We start from the raw sequence: 16991 nt of genomic DNA, 5'->3' as shown, positions 1-16991 counted from the left end.
ACACCCCCCCCCCCCCCCCCCCGAGCTTCGGGCTTCCATTCGATTATTTACTTCTTTATTTCTAGGGGCTGGGGTGGGCGCGGGTGGCGGGGGCGGCTCCGCGGCAGCAGGTACCCACACCGGCCGCCATCTCCTCAGGCAGCGCGGCCCAACGCCCGCCCCGCCCCCGCGCGGGCACCCCCTCACACCCCGCCGGTGGCGGCGGCGGCGGCCTCCGGCCCCGGCCCCGCGGAGGGGGCCCCGCGGGGGAGCTCCGGTGGTACCGGGGTGCTGCTGCTGCAGCCGCCGCCTCCTCCTCCTCCTCCTCCTCCTCTTCTTCTTCCTCCCCGTTTCCGCGGGAAGGCGCTGAGGCGGGCGCCGGTGGCGGGGGGTTGGTGTAATTTGGGCCGGGCGCCGGCTAACGCGAGAGCGGGTGGTCCCGGGGAGGGAGGGAAGCGGTGGCCGGTCCCGCTGCTCCTGAGGCGGTGGCGACTTAAAACGGGACGGCACTAGCCAAGGGGTGGGCAGTCCCGGCCAAAAGGCTGGGAAGCCAGCGGTAGCCTGAGCCACAGCCCCGCGTTTCTCCTCAGTGCTGTGCCCCCCCCCCCCCCCCAAAGTCTTCCACAGCCTTTGCCCCCCGCGTCTCCGACCGTTGGAGTAAATGAGCGTTACTGCTTTGGGAGGCTGAAGTAGAGGTCCGCAGAGTCCCTGCGGTGCCAGCAGGGCGTAAATTTGGGTGTAAATCGTGGTGACCCAAGGGCCAGGCGGAGTGGGGGGGAGCCCTGGGGGTCTGCAGGGAGGGCTGCCAGGCCACGGAGGTGTAGCACGGAGCGGGGCCCGGGCCCGTGGGGTTGAAGCAGCGCGTGGCCGCTGCTGGGAAGGGGATGGGCGGGAGGCTGTCGGGCGTCGAGCAGGCCAGGCCCGAGCAAGAGTTGGGGCCGTGGCGTGAGTCAGGCACGGGGGCGGGTAGCCACCCCTGGAAAGATAGCGTAAGTTGTGTTTCTGGGCTCGATGGAGAGCTTGGAGGTCAACTAATCCGGGGCATTATCTGCTAACTTTCCAGGCTTTTGGAAAGCTGTTTTTTTCAACACTCCCTTTTTTTAAAAAGTGGGATTTTTTTTTTTTTTTTTTTTTTTTTTGTGCTCCCTTGCTGATATTTTCAAGGGCCTTTGCAGGGGAAGAGACTGATTGTAGAGGGAAACAGGCTGCCAAATGCACTAAGTCAACAATGAAAAGGGGGTTTGTTTGTTTTGCTCAATTGATCCAGTTCTAGTAATCTGAAGTGTTTCATTGTTACAAAAGGCAGTTTCTGAAACTGTAGTTTGCAAGTGGATATTGTCCTTTAAATATCCCGTAAACAGTTGTCCAAAGATTATTTTTATCTAAGAATTTTTTTACTGTAATGTCTGTTTTGTTTCTTTTTTAACTGTTTTAAAGCTAGAGATAGGACATAACTTCTTTGTAGATAAATATGTTTTCTGTCAAAGATTAGGTATTACTAAAATTGTCCTAAAAGTGTAAAACTCATATTTCTTACTTTGTGAATGACAGCACAGACTAATATGAGAATCAGATCTGGACCTAGTGATAACCACTCCTTTTGTTTGCCGCACATGCTTTTTAGAAATAGGCTAATACTTAAGGTCTGTCATTTGTTTGAAAATGAGGCTGAATTTGCATCTGAAGGCGTTAACAGCTATAGAAATGTTGAATCTCATGTTTGGCGTGGAGCGGGGATGCTGTGGAGCTCATGCACCGCATCCAAAGTGCCCTGAAGTGTGTTGAAATCCAATGCACTCTGATAGGTTTCAAATGGGACCCTAAAATGGAAGCTCGGCCCTATGCCAGTGGCCACCCAGATCCTATTCCTGCCTCAAAATGAATCTTTGAATATGCTGTAACTCCAGTTCCTGTACTGGCCACTGTCTCTCTGTAAGGTATTCAAATGTCCTCATCATCCTATGACAACATTCCACCAAATGTATATAGTTTATATATACACATATGTATTTTAGGGGGACAACACTTGTAGTCAATAATGGAGTGTAACTAAAGGAAGAATTTAACCTACTAACCTTTCGCCCGTTGAGATTTAGGGACTCCAAAAATGTGAGTCTAGACTTGCATGGAAGAAATGTATCAAGGGTTTTGAAGTTCTTCAGTGCTAGTCAGAAATTGGCAAGCAAAACTTTAGTCTCAGTCAAACTCAAAAGCTCAGTAACTAGTTTCAATTCTGCACCCCCCCCCATCTCTTCTGACATAAAGTTAATTAGGTGAAATTTCAAGCTAAATGGGCTTTTTTCCTGTGCAAAAATATAAAAATAGATCAAAAATGAACTTAGAGTGGAAATTTGGAATCAATTCCCCATCTTAATAGGGTTTAAGTACAGGGATGTATTTGAAGAATAATTTTGGAAATGTTGTCATTTTCATGAACTGCTGTTCATCAATCTGATTATTCTGCATCTTCATATGCCTCGGAAACATTAGACTTTTTTTAAAAAAGCAAGGCATTTGGTGGAAGTGTAATTTATCATATGGTTTAATACAACTGTGATTAAAGTCTACCTAGATTACTAAACAGCCTTCACCCAAGAAATACAGTATCTTTGCTATTCAGCTTGGTGGCTAATAGAGAAGAGCATGCTAGAGGGAGACGTGCTTTGCTTTGGTGACTCTTTGTTCTGAAGGGCCTATGTCCAAAGAGAGACTAAATCAGAGCAGCTGTGGGGCCGCTTGAATTTACAGAAGGGATCAGGCAGGTTCCTGCCAACTGCAAAGTACAGCGCTGGGAGTCCCTGTCTTTAAAATCTTTTATCCGTCCTCCAATATCTCGCACAACCTGTAGAGTTGATGCAGAGGAAGATAACTTTGAATTTCATTGTTAATTTATGCAGCTGTAGAAGGTTTAAACCTCTTCACCATTAGCTGGTCATTTCAAAAGAAGTTTCTGCTAGGGCAGTTCCCTCTACTTCCCTCCAAGAAGAAAGGCTCCTAGAAATGAAGTTTCAGAACTAGCATTTTAAGTATGGACCACCTTTCTCATTCCTGCTACCACATTTCTTTGTCCATGTGATTGCCCCCAGCTGAATAAAGAGAATCTCAGGTGATCCCCTTTCATTTTGGGAAAGGCTGGGCGGGGGAAGGATTTTTTTAGACTGTGCATTCCTTCTCTTTTCCTGAAATGGAATTGCCTGACTAAGGTATTGTGATATTTTCAGATATTTAGCCAAAAAACACACAACCCTAACCAAAAAATATGATTGCACCCCCTTGCTAATTGTGTGACACTCAAGCGTTTGTCTGTCTTGCACTGCATGATGATGGGATAAAGAAGCAGACAGCCATAGATGGCCAGAAAAGGCTTAATTAAGTATTCTGCAGCTGCTACAAATTAGATCAGCATCTGCATCTGTGTAGACAATGAAATTCATGGTAATTTTGAGGGCCAAGCAAAGTAGAGATTTGTTTTGGATAGACCCCTAGCCACAATTCAAATAAAGTTCAAATCAAACGTGTCCTAAGGGTAGAAAAACGTTGATCAACTGAAGTTGAAGACCATAGTGCTGAAGTTCCACTATGGTTCCCCATCCTGGCTACAGATATAAATTCCAACGTACCACATGAAAGGCCGCTGTTACGGTATTCCTAACTAGAAAAGGAAATGCTGGGGTTTTTTGTTTTGTTTTGTTTTGTTTTTTTTTTTGAGAAACCCACTTCTCAGGAGTTTTCCAAACTAGACTTTGAGATGTATTTTAGATAAGCACCCAGCTTTTTGGCTGTTTCTCTGACAATTTGCCTCTATTTCAAATATCACTTTCTGGAACCAAAGTTGGAGTAAATGATATGCAAATTTTAAAGGTCAATCATCCTGCCTGTTGTAACAGAGTATGCTGTATGATATTTGCAGCATAAATTGAGTACAGAATACAATAGCAATAGATAGTACATGAGAGGATAAAGGTATTGTTGGCAAACTGTTTTATACAGGTATGCTTGCATGCAGATATCAAGAAGTAATAGGTTATTCTCTGGACATTTTGAGAAAATGCACTGTTTTCAAGTGTTTGTGAACTCTTCAGTACCAAATTCTTGTTTTTGCTTTGCACTTGAACAGCTCCAAACACAAGTGTTGATCCATAAATGTGTCTTCTAAGTGCTGCTGTAATACTAATATTTCTGTTATCAAAACAATAATTAATTTAAAACTTTAATTAGACATTTTAGAGAGGCCTTTTGAAGGCTGATAGCTCTTGTTGATAAGTGAAGAAGACCTTGTAACCTCTGTGGCCATGAAACGTAATTGCACAATAGTTGGGTCAGCTTTTAGATATGCTTGTGCTACTTTTGTTCGTCTATATTAAAACTTCCATGAGCCTCCAGCTGTGATGTCATTGGTTATAACTCTTCCCATGGAAGCACTTTAAAAGGTTGATATTACCAAGGTTAAAAGGAAAATAAGCCTCAGAGGTTGTGTTTAGATATATATTTTGGTTTAGATGTATTTCTTCTGAAGTTACTGTTGCTGTCGTGTGGTCTAGTTGGACCATCTTTGCACAGCTCCAGTGTGATATGGACAGATTTAAGTTCCCATTTCTGGTCTGTTACGTTCTGCAAGCCTGCACCAATCAGGCCAGCAAGATCTGCAGACAGCAATGAGTTTACAGACAGCTACACCAACACGGTTAAAGGAGAAGAAACCTGGTTACTAAATCAAAGAAGTTACTGAAATTGAGGGTTGTTATTTTTGTCAGGCAAGTAAGGACCATACAGGGACAACTTTTGTTCTTTTTTTATTAACCAATTAATCTCCAGTCAAATATGTATTGAAACCTCTTGAACTGACCCACTAACTATGTCGTTACCCTCTCCATTTTTAAACTCTCAGTAACAAATAAATATGGTGACACTAGCATTTGTCTTTACCGTTTAGATCTACAGCAGTCTGAGGGTCTGTGCTCTAAAGCCCCGTTCCGCTAGTATCTCTGGACATGACTTAGTTGTCCTCTTGGCTGTGACTCAGATAAAGGAGCAAGGGCTGGAGAACAGGTGCATATTTGGAAGGGAGTTAAGAGATTTTCTAGCTCTTAAGTGAGACTGAAGTGTGTTTTGGGGTCTAGATATCAGGTAGGATGAAGATGGGGCAAAAGGCACATGGGCAGAAATAATTTAAGAAGGACTGTCGCCTAATGGCAATAGACAGGTCAAGAATTTCTGGATTAAAGTGAGATTCAGTGGGGAGTTACTGCATCCTTTTTGCTGATTAAACCCAGCAGTTTTGAAACTATAGTTTCTCCGAGGAACAAAGGAGTAAGTCCTTCTTTGCCCTAAGTGGGAGACAGTTCCCTCATATTTCTGAGGAAGAATACAAACCAAAACCTTATTTCAGTGAGGTTGTATGTGTCTAGGATCTTAAGTGCTATCAGAAGCACAGTGGTTGAGGATTGAATGGTTAATGAAGTCAGTTAGTGCAAGGACACGTAGTTAAATGGACAGCCGTATTTTTCCAAGGGTGGGAACTGTCTCCTGATGTACAAGTAGATTATTTCACAGTCTCTTCTATTTTTTTCAACATTAGTAGACTCTTCATTAATTGTTATAATTATTGCAGATGATATTAGTTTGTTATTACCAAGCATTCTTCTACAATAATTTCAGGCTCAGGAGGTGGATTGATACTGGGGAAAGGGCTATTTGCATACAGTTATATTGGATAGAGACTATCCTGCCACCACTTAAGCAAGCAAAGAAAAAAGAATGAATGCAGCAGATATCTATAGCAAAAACTATAGGAACCATCGATTTTGTATACTTCCGTATCATTATTGGTATAGCAATAAACAAAAGTAGAGAGAGATGAAAATTATTGGGTGAGAGCTTTTTTTTTTTTTAAACGGAACTCCAAGCAACCCAGATACAGAAAGGTTTGTTTTGCTGAATTAATCGTTAGCAGCTGGGTTTCATACTATTCAGCTTTTATTTTTTTTTCCCTGACAGGTGCCGTCATGTTTCAGGGTACAGTGCATCGGCTACATTAACATTATATTGAACTTCATATGCTGTGAGCACAACTTTTAAGTGTATATGTAGAACTAGCATTACTATGTAGATATCTGTATGAACAAAGCAGTAATTGCTGTTTCATTCATTCCGTGTGGTTATTTTACATGCTTCCAGCAAACTAGTATACCTTAGCTTAAATCTAGATGTTTATCCTTTGTAAGCTGTATTTATTGAACTTGATTTAGAATCCAGTGCCTTTAGAGCTATGCATAGAATGCACTGTTGCTTTTGTCTGTATTGAAAACTTCTCAGGTGCTGCTTTCAGAACTTGCTTCCTAATGCTAGTTGCTTGCAAAGGAACAAAACCCAGTTTGACAGTGCAATAAATTGTTAGTACTTTCAATGGAGAAGACAACTCGGTTAACAGTTTGTGTGTCTGTACGTTGTGACAAGGGGTGTGCTGCAAGGCCTGTCCACGTTACCTTGTTTGTGGTGAACCGTAGAACGCGACAGCATTTTTGAAATGGGATAGCAGGGAGGAGCGGTGAGCAGTCATGGGGAGTGGTATGGGAATGCCGGGGGTGTCTTCACATGGGCACGGGCCACAGTGGGGTGCAGGGGTGGGGAGCAGTTGCAGAGCAGTCCGTCTGCAGCCACTGCAACAGCTCAGGGGTGGTGAAGCCACCAGGCGAGGCAGCAGCTCCCTGCGTTGCCAGCAGACTGGCAAGGAGGAGAATTCTCCACTGCTTCCTAACGTGCGTGTGTTCCTTTGATCTTCAGGGAGGTGGCCTCAGACCAATAACCGATGAGGTTTTGAACAGAAAAATGAATTCATAAAAGTCCATGAAGGAAGTTATCTATGTTTTGTAGAATAAGATTTTGCTTACTGTACCAAGGGGAAAATAATTATAAATTTAAAGTGTGTATTTACATACTTATATATATGTACATAGACACACAGTTTAAATTTATAATAGAAATATAAAATGGAAAATTTGTGTGTTTTAAATGCTAATATATGAAGCAGTAATTAAGGCAATTCATCCTATTTTTTCCTCATAATTTTTATCATGCAGTTCATCTTCTTACCTAACTTTAAATGCACCTTCATTGCCTTCAGTGGAAAGTGTCCAGTTTTCACCAGCATAAGTGAAGGAAGAAGAAGGCATGATATGCTTTGAAAATACCATGTAACACTGTATGAAAAGCCTTGAATTAACTTTTGAAGAACGTAACACTGAGTCACTAAACTGTGATTTTTGCCAAAGCTTTGTGGTTAAATCCCATTTTATGTTTACACACACTGTGGAATAACTAATAGAGATGTCTTCCTGACACTAAAGCTTGGATTTATTGGAGAAGACAAACATAGCTGAAAGCTGAGCTAGACTGTACCTTTTCAAAATAAAAAAGATAGTTGCAGAATAACCTGCCCTAGTTTACAAAACAGGCAACAGAGCTCTTAGTTTGTGGGGAATAGTTGGTATAGAAATAAATGAGTGTAGTGTACCAGGCATTTTAGGGCTGATTCTGTTTCTAACTGAAATAGTAGTAAAGTTTCAGCAAATTAAATAAGGTTTTCCTATTTCTTAATCTCTCAGTATTTCATTAATAATAGAAATATTTTAGAATTTCACTTAATGTGCTTAAGCCTGATACTGAGAAAAAAAATGAAACAGAAAGACCAATAAAGGGCACACATTTAAGTTTAATGGTATAAATTATCTAGTGTGTAATCTCTACCTTTTGCAACATTAAACCGTCTTTTTCTAGAAAAGTCAAACATTCTGTACTGAAGTTTTATTTTGCAAAATACTCTTTTCCCCAAATGCAGTGAAATACAGACTAACTTAACTGGAATTCCATGAAATTATCCAGGAGTTTGTCATGTTAATTACTGTTTCTGAGCCTTTAAAATCAATACAGTAAAATGCTGACGAACTTCCAGTGTACAGAATTAAAGGCTCTAAACCAAAGGCTACATGTTTTTCTTGGTTAGTGTAGCACGTACAATGTCTAGTTAACTCTAGAAACTGCCATTACTATTTACTGTCTTCGGATTTAACAGTGCTTGGTTTTAATGACTGTTTAGGGGATTTGGTTTCCATACATTACAAATGTTATGCACGAAACAGCAATGTTTTACAGGCATTGCTTAGTTTAAAGGCAGCTCTAGTTTTGGGGGTTTTGTTTTGTTTTATGTTTCATACTTCATCTGAGAAAGTATCTTTCATATTTAGAGGTTTATGCTTTGACTAGTAATGTTTTATTCTGCTGGTCTTTTATTCTCACATACAGTAGGATATTCTTGCAGCAAACAAAATTGTGATTGTTTTCATGTAGCACATTCTAGAAAGAAAAATAATCTCTGCTGCGCTTTTCCTGTCTCCCAAAATGAAGAAAATGGACAAAGACTAAGGCCTGATCTGCCTCTGCTGTGGTCGGAGTTCCCTGTCAACTGTACTGGTCCCACACCAAGCAGCCTAGCTGAAAAAAATCACAGATCAGAGGTGTTTAAAAGGGCCTCAGGTATTATTATTCAGCCTAATCTTAGGCTATCCACTGTTGATAAATCACTTATTTTGACATACGGGGAATATCAACTACAGAAATAGTCTAACTGTATATTGACGTATGATCCCTTTCTTTCTCCCATTAGTGTCTTATATGGTGTGCATGTGAGTTGTGAATATGGAATCTGTTTACTCAAAAAGATTCATATGGTCAAGTTTTCTGTCTGTTTACTTGCTTAAATAAATGTTTTCAATTTAACACAACAATTTGTAATGAATACTGTGAAACAAAGTCAAAAGAACAAGTTCTTGAAATAGAAATCATAATAAAAATGCTTTTCTCCCCTCCAAAATATTTATTTTAACATGTGGTCACATTTTCCTACATTTTCACATTAATTGAAATCTTATTGTTCTAGAAAAATAAATCTTTTTTTCCCTTCGTCTAGTATCCCAGCTCTTACGCAAATTAAAGAATACACATGCAGGCATAATTTGTGGTTTTAAAATAAGGAAGATTGTGTAAATTCATGATATCTTTAAAAAGCATCATGCGAAGTAGTGCTCTCATGTAGCCTCTGTTTGGTAATTTACCTTTTCACTTTAGCGAAAGGCAACAGTTTTGTGTGATAATCCTTTGATTACTGAGTCTGGTAAAATGTTCTAAACATTGTTAATTTCACTCCCTTATTTATTACAAAGTAATCGTATGTTGTTGTTCAGAAGGAGTTTCTAAGGCTCTGGAATGTCCGCTGAAGCTCCAAATACTGGGAACAGTCTACAGACAACACATCCTTTCTATTTATTTGGAAATTACTAGGATAACTCATTTATTTTAAAGGAGGCAGATGGGGGGGGGCACAGAGTACACCCCCGGTGCTGTCTGGCTTCTGGTGTTCCCGTATGTAATCCTCTATGTTCTTTCCATTCAGATTCATAGGAACAGTTTGAAAGAAACTGACTATAAATATCCAGTCACTTTCAAGAAACTTTTCTTGGCAACAGAAGCTAAAATCAAGCACCGTATCAAATAAAATGCGAAGCATGCTACGAAGCTTATCTGCTTTCTCTTGAAGAAAGCTTTGCGAGCGTAGCCACGAGCCTGGAGCTGAATCACCCAGTGCTGCGGCAAGCAGAACAATTCCGAGGACTTAAGAAATATATTTTTAATCATTTTCTCTATTAAAACTCACCAGTGCCCTTCTTCTGCTTCTCCAGGAAGTTGTACCCGTCAGCACCTGCTGAGGGCTTCGTTGATCAAACCGGCAGGTAAAAAAAATTCCTGTAGAATAAAGCCAGACCAGCTGGCTTTGAAGAGAAACCCCCCAGTTTGGGTTGTGTTTGCCTCACTCACCCTCTCCTCCGCAGCCCCGGGCTTTTTCTCCTTTGGATGTTGACCTGTGGGCTGCGTGATGCGGGCGCACAAGTGTCTGGCAGGCCAAGGTGCACCTGCTTCTGTCAGTCCCGAGTAAATTTAGCTGTAAAAGGTATCACTGACAAGCAGGACCTTTGTCAGCACTGGCAAACCAACACAGCATTGCCGTCCCCCTTCAAAGTACTCTGCGAGTTCAAATGGAAAATATCAAATCAGTCGTCTTAGCCAGGAACCGCTTCTTCGAGAAGAAGGAAGGCCAAATTGCTTGCACGTGGCAAAAAACCTTCCTCCTTTACATAGATGTTAAAATTACAGTATTCCAAGAATAATCTCTGAACAAGACGGGGTTTTGTTCTATTAATTGTGGCTGGAAGGAAACTTTTTTTAATGGAAGTACAGCACACACATATTTCAATTCAGGTTATTAAACTGTGTTAAGTATTAAAGTTGATTGCCTTTCTTTTCACTAACTCATTGTGCTTTTTTATCCAAAGAAATATTAGAAGACTAAAGCTTCTCAAATAGGAGGTATTAATCTCATTCCCAAAATTAGAAAGCATGCAGTGTTGAGAGGCTGGATGTCAAAATTACATGTTCGTAGCACTTATGCAGTGGGAATCTAGGAGCCAACCACTTTTAAAATGGGAGCTAAAGTAAATGGAGACTCTTCTGAGAGAAGCAATCAAAACTTGGTGTTCTTGTCCTTATTGGATTAAGGTAAGGGTATTTATCATTTGTATCTGCTCCTTGCTTTTTTTTTTTCTTCCTGGAAGTGGCTTCTGGTGATTGAAATAGAAAGATGTAATTTGCATCAGTATTTCTTCTTGCAGAGTTAAAAGAGTCACCAGTGTAGGTTTGCCAGGATTTGTGGCAGCATACCTAGATACTCCATTTTCTGCTTGAAAACTGTCATAAACTCAAACAAATTTAAGGAAAATTTTCAAAAGTGGGTATTTTACTACAATATGCTGTTTAAAAGGAGCAAAATGTTTCTCTTAAGAAAGTGATGAGAAAAATTGTGGGTCAGGAGCTCTTTGTAAAATAAACAAGGTTCCTATTTACTTACTTGTATAAACAACCACTCACCAAGCTGTATGTCTCTGCAGGGGCACCCTTTCAGATAAAAACATGGACCTGATTGGCATCATCCTGTATCCATGGAAACGTTTTAAGTACCTCTCTCTCAATATGTACTTCTCTTATTCAGGGTTTAAAAGCTGAGTACCAAATAAGTAAGTGTTTTTATTTAATAATTATACAGGAGGTACTTTGTGGAAGCTTGCTTCCTCGGGTTTGTATCTGTCATAATAAAGGTCTTATGTTTTCATCATATTTGATAAAATCATGTGTTTCATTTAAAGCCTCCTATCAGCTGTCATTCTTAGATTAAAAACAATGTTCAAAAAGTCCTAATGAATAACAATTCTGATATTTTTGATGATCCATTACTGTTTGAAAAACAACAATCATCAGGCCTAGGCACTGCTGTAATTGCATTAAACTAGTCTGTTTTTTCTGTCTTTCTGAAAAAGAAATAGGAAAAAATACTTGGAAGTCAGACTGTTTTCTTTTGCAAACAGCCATACCCACCTATATTGCTGTTTAGTGGGTCACAGAAGTTAAGACCTTGACAATCATGTTGAAACCAAACCAAAAGGCTGAAAACAAAGGAGGTGCTTTAGCATAGAAATAAGTCAAATGCAAAATAACAGTTTTCCTATTAAGATGTGTCTGCCCCACTACTTAGTTAAAATATCAAAGCAAGGAACTAACAGAAATAAGGGATTTTCTGTTTCTGTATTTCCATGCAGAGAAAGAAGCATAGGCATGAACTACATTTATTTTCAAAACTATCATTCTGAAGAAGATCCTTTGCAGATCAAATGTAGTTATTTCAAAGTTGCCTTGGCTCAAATTCAAAACTCTTTCGGAATTCCACCTATTAACTGGTACAAATGATACACGCTTGTAATGTATTTTGATTTACAAAGTATGAAATGAGTGATTGCTGTCCGTTAGTTAACATGATGTATTTTTAAAAAATCCTGTCTTAATTTTGTTGATGGAAAACATTTTCTCCACCTGTGCCAGGCTGTAACACTAAAATGCCTTGCTAATTACAACTGCTATCAGAAAAACACATTTCTGTCTAGAAAGATCCAGTAGTTCTCACTGAAATCCAACTGGTTTAGAGCCTTGGTTTGCTAAGTTTGTATCTCTGCATATTATTTTCATTTACTGCTGTTACTGTTTTTATTTGCCACCTTGTCTGGAGAACCCAGTGCCTGCTGAGTGCAGATGGCACAAATGATCTCTCCACTGATGAGGCTGGAACAGCCTTTGTAGAAACTCTGTAAAACTTTGCTAATGAAAGTTGTTACCCTTTCACATGCTAGATTCCCCATATCAAGCTTATAGTTTTATTTTTTTATATGCATTTACAAATCTGTAAAGATTTTATTTAAGAAGTATGATCGTGGTGTGGGCCACTTTAACCTGCTTGACTCTCTGTGAAAGCTTCAGTGGGTAATCTGCCTGTGGGCTGGCCCATTCGTTCTGCAGATTGCCACATGAGACCTAGGATTGTGATTGCTCTCAAGAACTTTTACTCTGAGCCAACTAAGCATATCAGAGAGGTGAAACTTTCAGCCCCCGGGGAAGGATGCAGCACACATGACAATTTTGTACATTTCCCTTCTATCATGTGCCTGTCCTTGCTACAAGGTCAAGGTTGCAGGGGTACTAGCTGGGGAAGTAGAGAGTCTCAGCTCAGCATTCAGTCTGATGTGGACAAGGAAGCTCTAACCTTGTTCGTCATCCCGAACAAATACAATTTCAGTTACATACTTGAAAGGCAGGATTACTCAGGTGCACTGCAGAATACAGTGAAGGCTGCGCTTGACCCTGCCGCACTGAAATGGGGGAAAGAAGATTTGCCCCGTTGCCACTATGTAGTGGGCAAAAACCTGATTCTTCCTAGCCGCAGATCTCGTGGAAAGAAAGGGATGAGGAAAATTGTTAGTGGTATCACTTGGGCACATAAATCTTCATCTAAGTAATATGTTCTCAGCTTTATGATTTTTAGCTTTTTAATCCAAGATGTCTTTTTTTCTAGCATTTGTTAAAGAATCACTTCCAAAATGCTAGAAAGTCAGCCTGAGCATATTGCAGATAAAATCTGTCTCCCTTCTCCATCACGTAAAATAGAGATACAACATTTGGCCTATATTCAGTTTTTCAGGTGCTAAAAAGCTATGACAAAACTGCACAGATCGTATGATAATGGGCATATTATACAACTCTACATCATCATATGCCCAACTTATTATTACTATTTTAGTTTTCCACAGACCACTTTTATAGCACCGTCAACTTACATGTACTTCACAAACATAAAGGCTCATTGCATGCTTTTTGAATATATCGATCAAATACAAATAAGTGGGGAAAAAAACAGGAAAACGTTTAAGGATATGGCAAAGGTGTGGGGAGTATTCCTGTGGAAAGGAAAGTGAGCTGAGTTGTTTGAAGGCTTTTAAAGATCATCAGCAGACTAAAATGTAGACAAGGAATTCTCCAAGGACCGCCTCCTGTTATTTTGGAGCCATCACAGCGAAAATGGGCCCTAAATTCTGACCTTTCCATGCTTGAAATGTACCCAGCTGAAAAGGACTGAGAAAGAAACCTGACTGACTAAAAAGCAGTTGCATTTGAGGAACTTGTATACAACAAAGATGGCTCAAATTTGGGCTTGAAAAAGGGGTGGGAAAGCTGAAAACACAGAGTCTGCTTCCACTGGTAGGAGCAGGCAGTTGCCAGGGGGGAAATACGCACTTACAATAGCAACGTGGTAAGTGTGAAGCACTCTGTTCATAAGTGTACTGAAATACGGGCATACAGCACTAAACATACATGTCTGAGGTTGCATGTGGCCTTCCTGATATCACTATACAGAGTCCGAAAGCAGAGAGAGTGTAAACATACATTTGGCAAGTGAGAGGGAGGGCAATGTTATGTAGGTTTTCCTAATACAGAAGAGGAGCTGGGATTTTGTTCCTGAAGAGAAAGTAAATTGCAAGTTATATAGACAGTAGAGGTGCGATAGGAAAAATTCTGGACAGTTTTGAGGGAAGGGTGTAGGGTAGGGTTAAGGTAGATAGGGTGAGAAGTCTGTCCATTTAAGTGGCTGTTAGCAGTGTCAGGGAGCCACAGTTCGAAGTTGACCAACTTTCTTTAGGAAACAAGTTGCACAATAAAAATTCAGAAATGTGTAGGTCCATAAGTTAAGAAAGAGAATGGAGTAAATACAGAGTAAATAGGACGTAGAGAAGGAGCCAGAAGGAAGATATGGTGTTTAAGTAGGAATAATTCTGTTTGTGGCAGTGGCTCTTTAACAGCCAGAGGGAGGTGCATGCCACGTTGTAGAAACCGTCAGGTTTGGCATAAATGAAGCTGAAGACAGGGAAAAAGATAATCATAGAATCAGAATACCAGGCTGGAAGGGACCTTGAGGATCAACTGGTCCAAACGTTCTTGGCAAAAGTGCGTCTCAGAGCGGGGAAGAGAGAAAACGTTGGGATATGCTTCTCTACTTTTCCATTTTGTATGTCCTAAAATTAAAGCACCTTTTCAAAAAGGAAGATTGAAACCACTGAAGGGGAAGGATACACAGGTGAATGAGAGAGAAGAATCTGACCTTGCAGTGAGTTACTGGTTCTGCTGAAATACTGTGCCTGGGAGAGCTGTATACGCACCCATACAAGCACTTCAAATGTCCCTACCTCTAGATTGTCTTGAAAAGATTTAAAGAAACTATGGGGAGAATTTACTGATGTAGGCAGAGGAATTAATTTCTGACACATGCAAGAATACTGGGTAGCCAGTGTGCTTGTGTAATATAACATGTAAAGCATAGAGGCGGGAAGGGATGAGGTGCCATGGTGGGACCCAAAGCTGGCGTTTCATGCAGAGCAGTCTCCATGCAGCTCAGTGCAGGCTGTAGCACTGCCTCTGTCACACCAGGTTCACACACAAGTGTTAGATCACAGGCTGATTCCATAAGAAGGCCTGTTCTAGGAACTACAAATACCTAACTCACAACAAACCTGTCTTACCAGATTTTGTCGGAGTTAAAAAAAATGAAAAGCAGTTCTGGGATACATGTGAATAGATCTATAGCGTTGCACGGAAGGAGTGAAAACAGTGTGAGCAGCTGCAGACTGTGGGAACTCAGGTACGTATATGCCATTAATCTAAATGCGCTCCAGTATTCTGTCAACAGAGGAAAGAGAAGAGAGCTTCCCTAGGAATGTTTACTGCAGAACCGTTCCACTGATTATAAGTTACTTTAAAGTAATAAATTAATAGTGACCTTCTCTGCCAAAGTATGATTTATTACAGACTGATCTGCTGTTTTGTATAACTGTTTTACATACTAATTGCCAGTATAGTTGCCCAAGAATTGAAATATAAATATGATAGGGAGTGATTCATAGACAGTATCTAAAAGCAAAACTGAAAACCTCAAAATGTTACAAGCTTTTAGAACTAAAACATTTTAGTGCAAATCAGCAATATGGTGTATTGTCAAATTAATTATTTGAAAGGGAGTATTTATAATAAACATTGGAAGGGATCAGCAGAATAAAGGGTTTCGCTAAACATTCCCAGTTTCATATAAAAATGATTCAACTCCAGTTCCTGCAATCCATTTTTCATATTTTGTTATTGTCTCCCAAACTCCTGCAAGCTCCAGTTTTATAAATATGTTCTGTTCAATAGATAAGAGATTTATCTTGCATTTGTCCTGATATCTACAGAAGATGCTTACTAATAAACAAGTAAATGGGCCTCCTTCTTGTTTTAAGCTTTTCATACTATATGAGTAGTTGATTTGAGAGCTATTATTTTAGGTGGACCTGGTACCACAGCCATACACAAAGTTGCCTAACATTTCTCATTGAGAGTTTTCATTGTTTGTGAGTTGCCAAATTTCAACCATTAAGCTTTAAAGTTTTCCTTTTTGGGTATGTGCTTTATCCTGGATTTTCTATAATGATTCAGCAGTTACTTGAAATGAACAGGAGGAGTGGTATTCTAGGTTACATATGTTAAGAAAACGTGTAAAGTTGTTTCACTGGGAATCTCTAACACCTACAGATTTTGGAATAATGCAAGAAGTTCAGGTACATTCTTAGTTGCTGGCTGGGGTTAAACCACAACAGACAGTCTTAGGAATGTACCTGCCTCCTGCTCAAATAGCGTATCTGCCAAAGAGAAATTCGCCAGGAAAATACCAGGTCGTGTATGCTCTGCGTCTGAGGCTTCAGTTGGGAATCTGGCACCAAAGAGGGGGAGGAAGTGATTAAAAGCTGTTGGCATGCCTATATGCATAGAGCCAACTTAGAGCTGCATGGCAACTAATTCTGATATTTGTGATATTTTAAGCACTGGCCTTAAAATTGTCACAGAATCTGAGGGCTTACTAAGGTGCACACTAAACTGTGTACGTTTAGCATTGCGTACAGACAGATGTGTCAGCTGCTGTCCACTCCTTACCTGCTTGGTCTCAATTTCTAGTGCAAAAGGATGAATATATAGGTTGCTCTTTCTCTCTTTACTCCTTTTTCCTTTTCCTTGGAATGATACAGGGAACTAACCTCACCTTGACTTCCTCTCTTTGTCCCACCCTACCAGCTCTTAGTACGGCTGCAAGCATTGTCCAGCCTTCCAACTAGTAGACAGAAAAAGTTCTAACAGAATTCATACATTCCGAAGAACTGAGTTTTGCAGTAGTCACTTGTATGTACAAAAATGTAATTCTAATCCTCTGTTGTTTTTTGGCATTAATGTACTATATTCATTGAGACTGAGACAAAACTGCTGCCTCTAAGAGCCACTGATTTGGACAATTATCCAAAATCAGATTATAATAAATGGCAGTCTTAGGAATTTTGATTAACCTCTAAATAAATGTTACTTTGGAAAAACCCTGTCAAATGCATTAATGATAAGTTGTGAAGTAGTAGTAATTGCAGGCATGGCATTATAGATAACGTAGTTAATTGATACCACCCTCTCAAACATGTATAGCACATCAGCTGCCATGAAGCTGGAGTGAT

The 16991-nt window shown here is 40.2% G+C and overlaps 1 protein-coding gene and 1 long non-coding RNA gene across 4 annotated transcripts in view; one reads left to right on the top strand and one right to left on the bottom strand.

Moving 5' to 3' along the window:
- MEF2C (myocyte enhancer factor 2C) overlaps positions 1-9883 on the bottom strand; it is a 141860-nt gene extending 131977 nt beyond the window's left edge. For all 3 annotated transcript variants that reach the window (XM_041121021.1, XM_030004624.2, XM_030004625.2), the window contains exon 1: positions 9689-9883. The gene's annotated coding sequence lies outside the window, so the exon portion shown is untranslated. The remainder of the gene's footprint in view (positions 1-9688) is intronic.
- LOC121232695 lies at positions 9871-11202 on the top strand. The gene is made up of 2 exons (XR_005931621.1): positions 9871-10587; positions 10977-11202. It is a non-coding gene; the product is annotated as an uncharacterized LOC121232695 (long non-coding RNA).
- Positions 11203-16991: the final 5789 nt, after the last annotated feature.

Source organism: Aquila chrysaetos, chromosome Z, assembly GCF_900496995.4.
Source record: "Aquila chrysaetos chrysaetos chromosome Z, bAquChr1.4, whole genome shotgun sequence".
In the NCBI taxonomy this organism is placed as follows: Eukaryota; Metazoa; Chordata; class Aves; order Accipitriformes; family Accipitridae; genus Aquila; species Aquila chrysaetos.
This window is presented reverse-complemented; position numbering and strand designations above follow the sequence as displayed.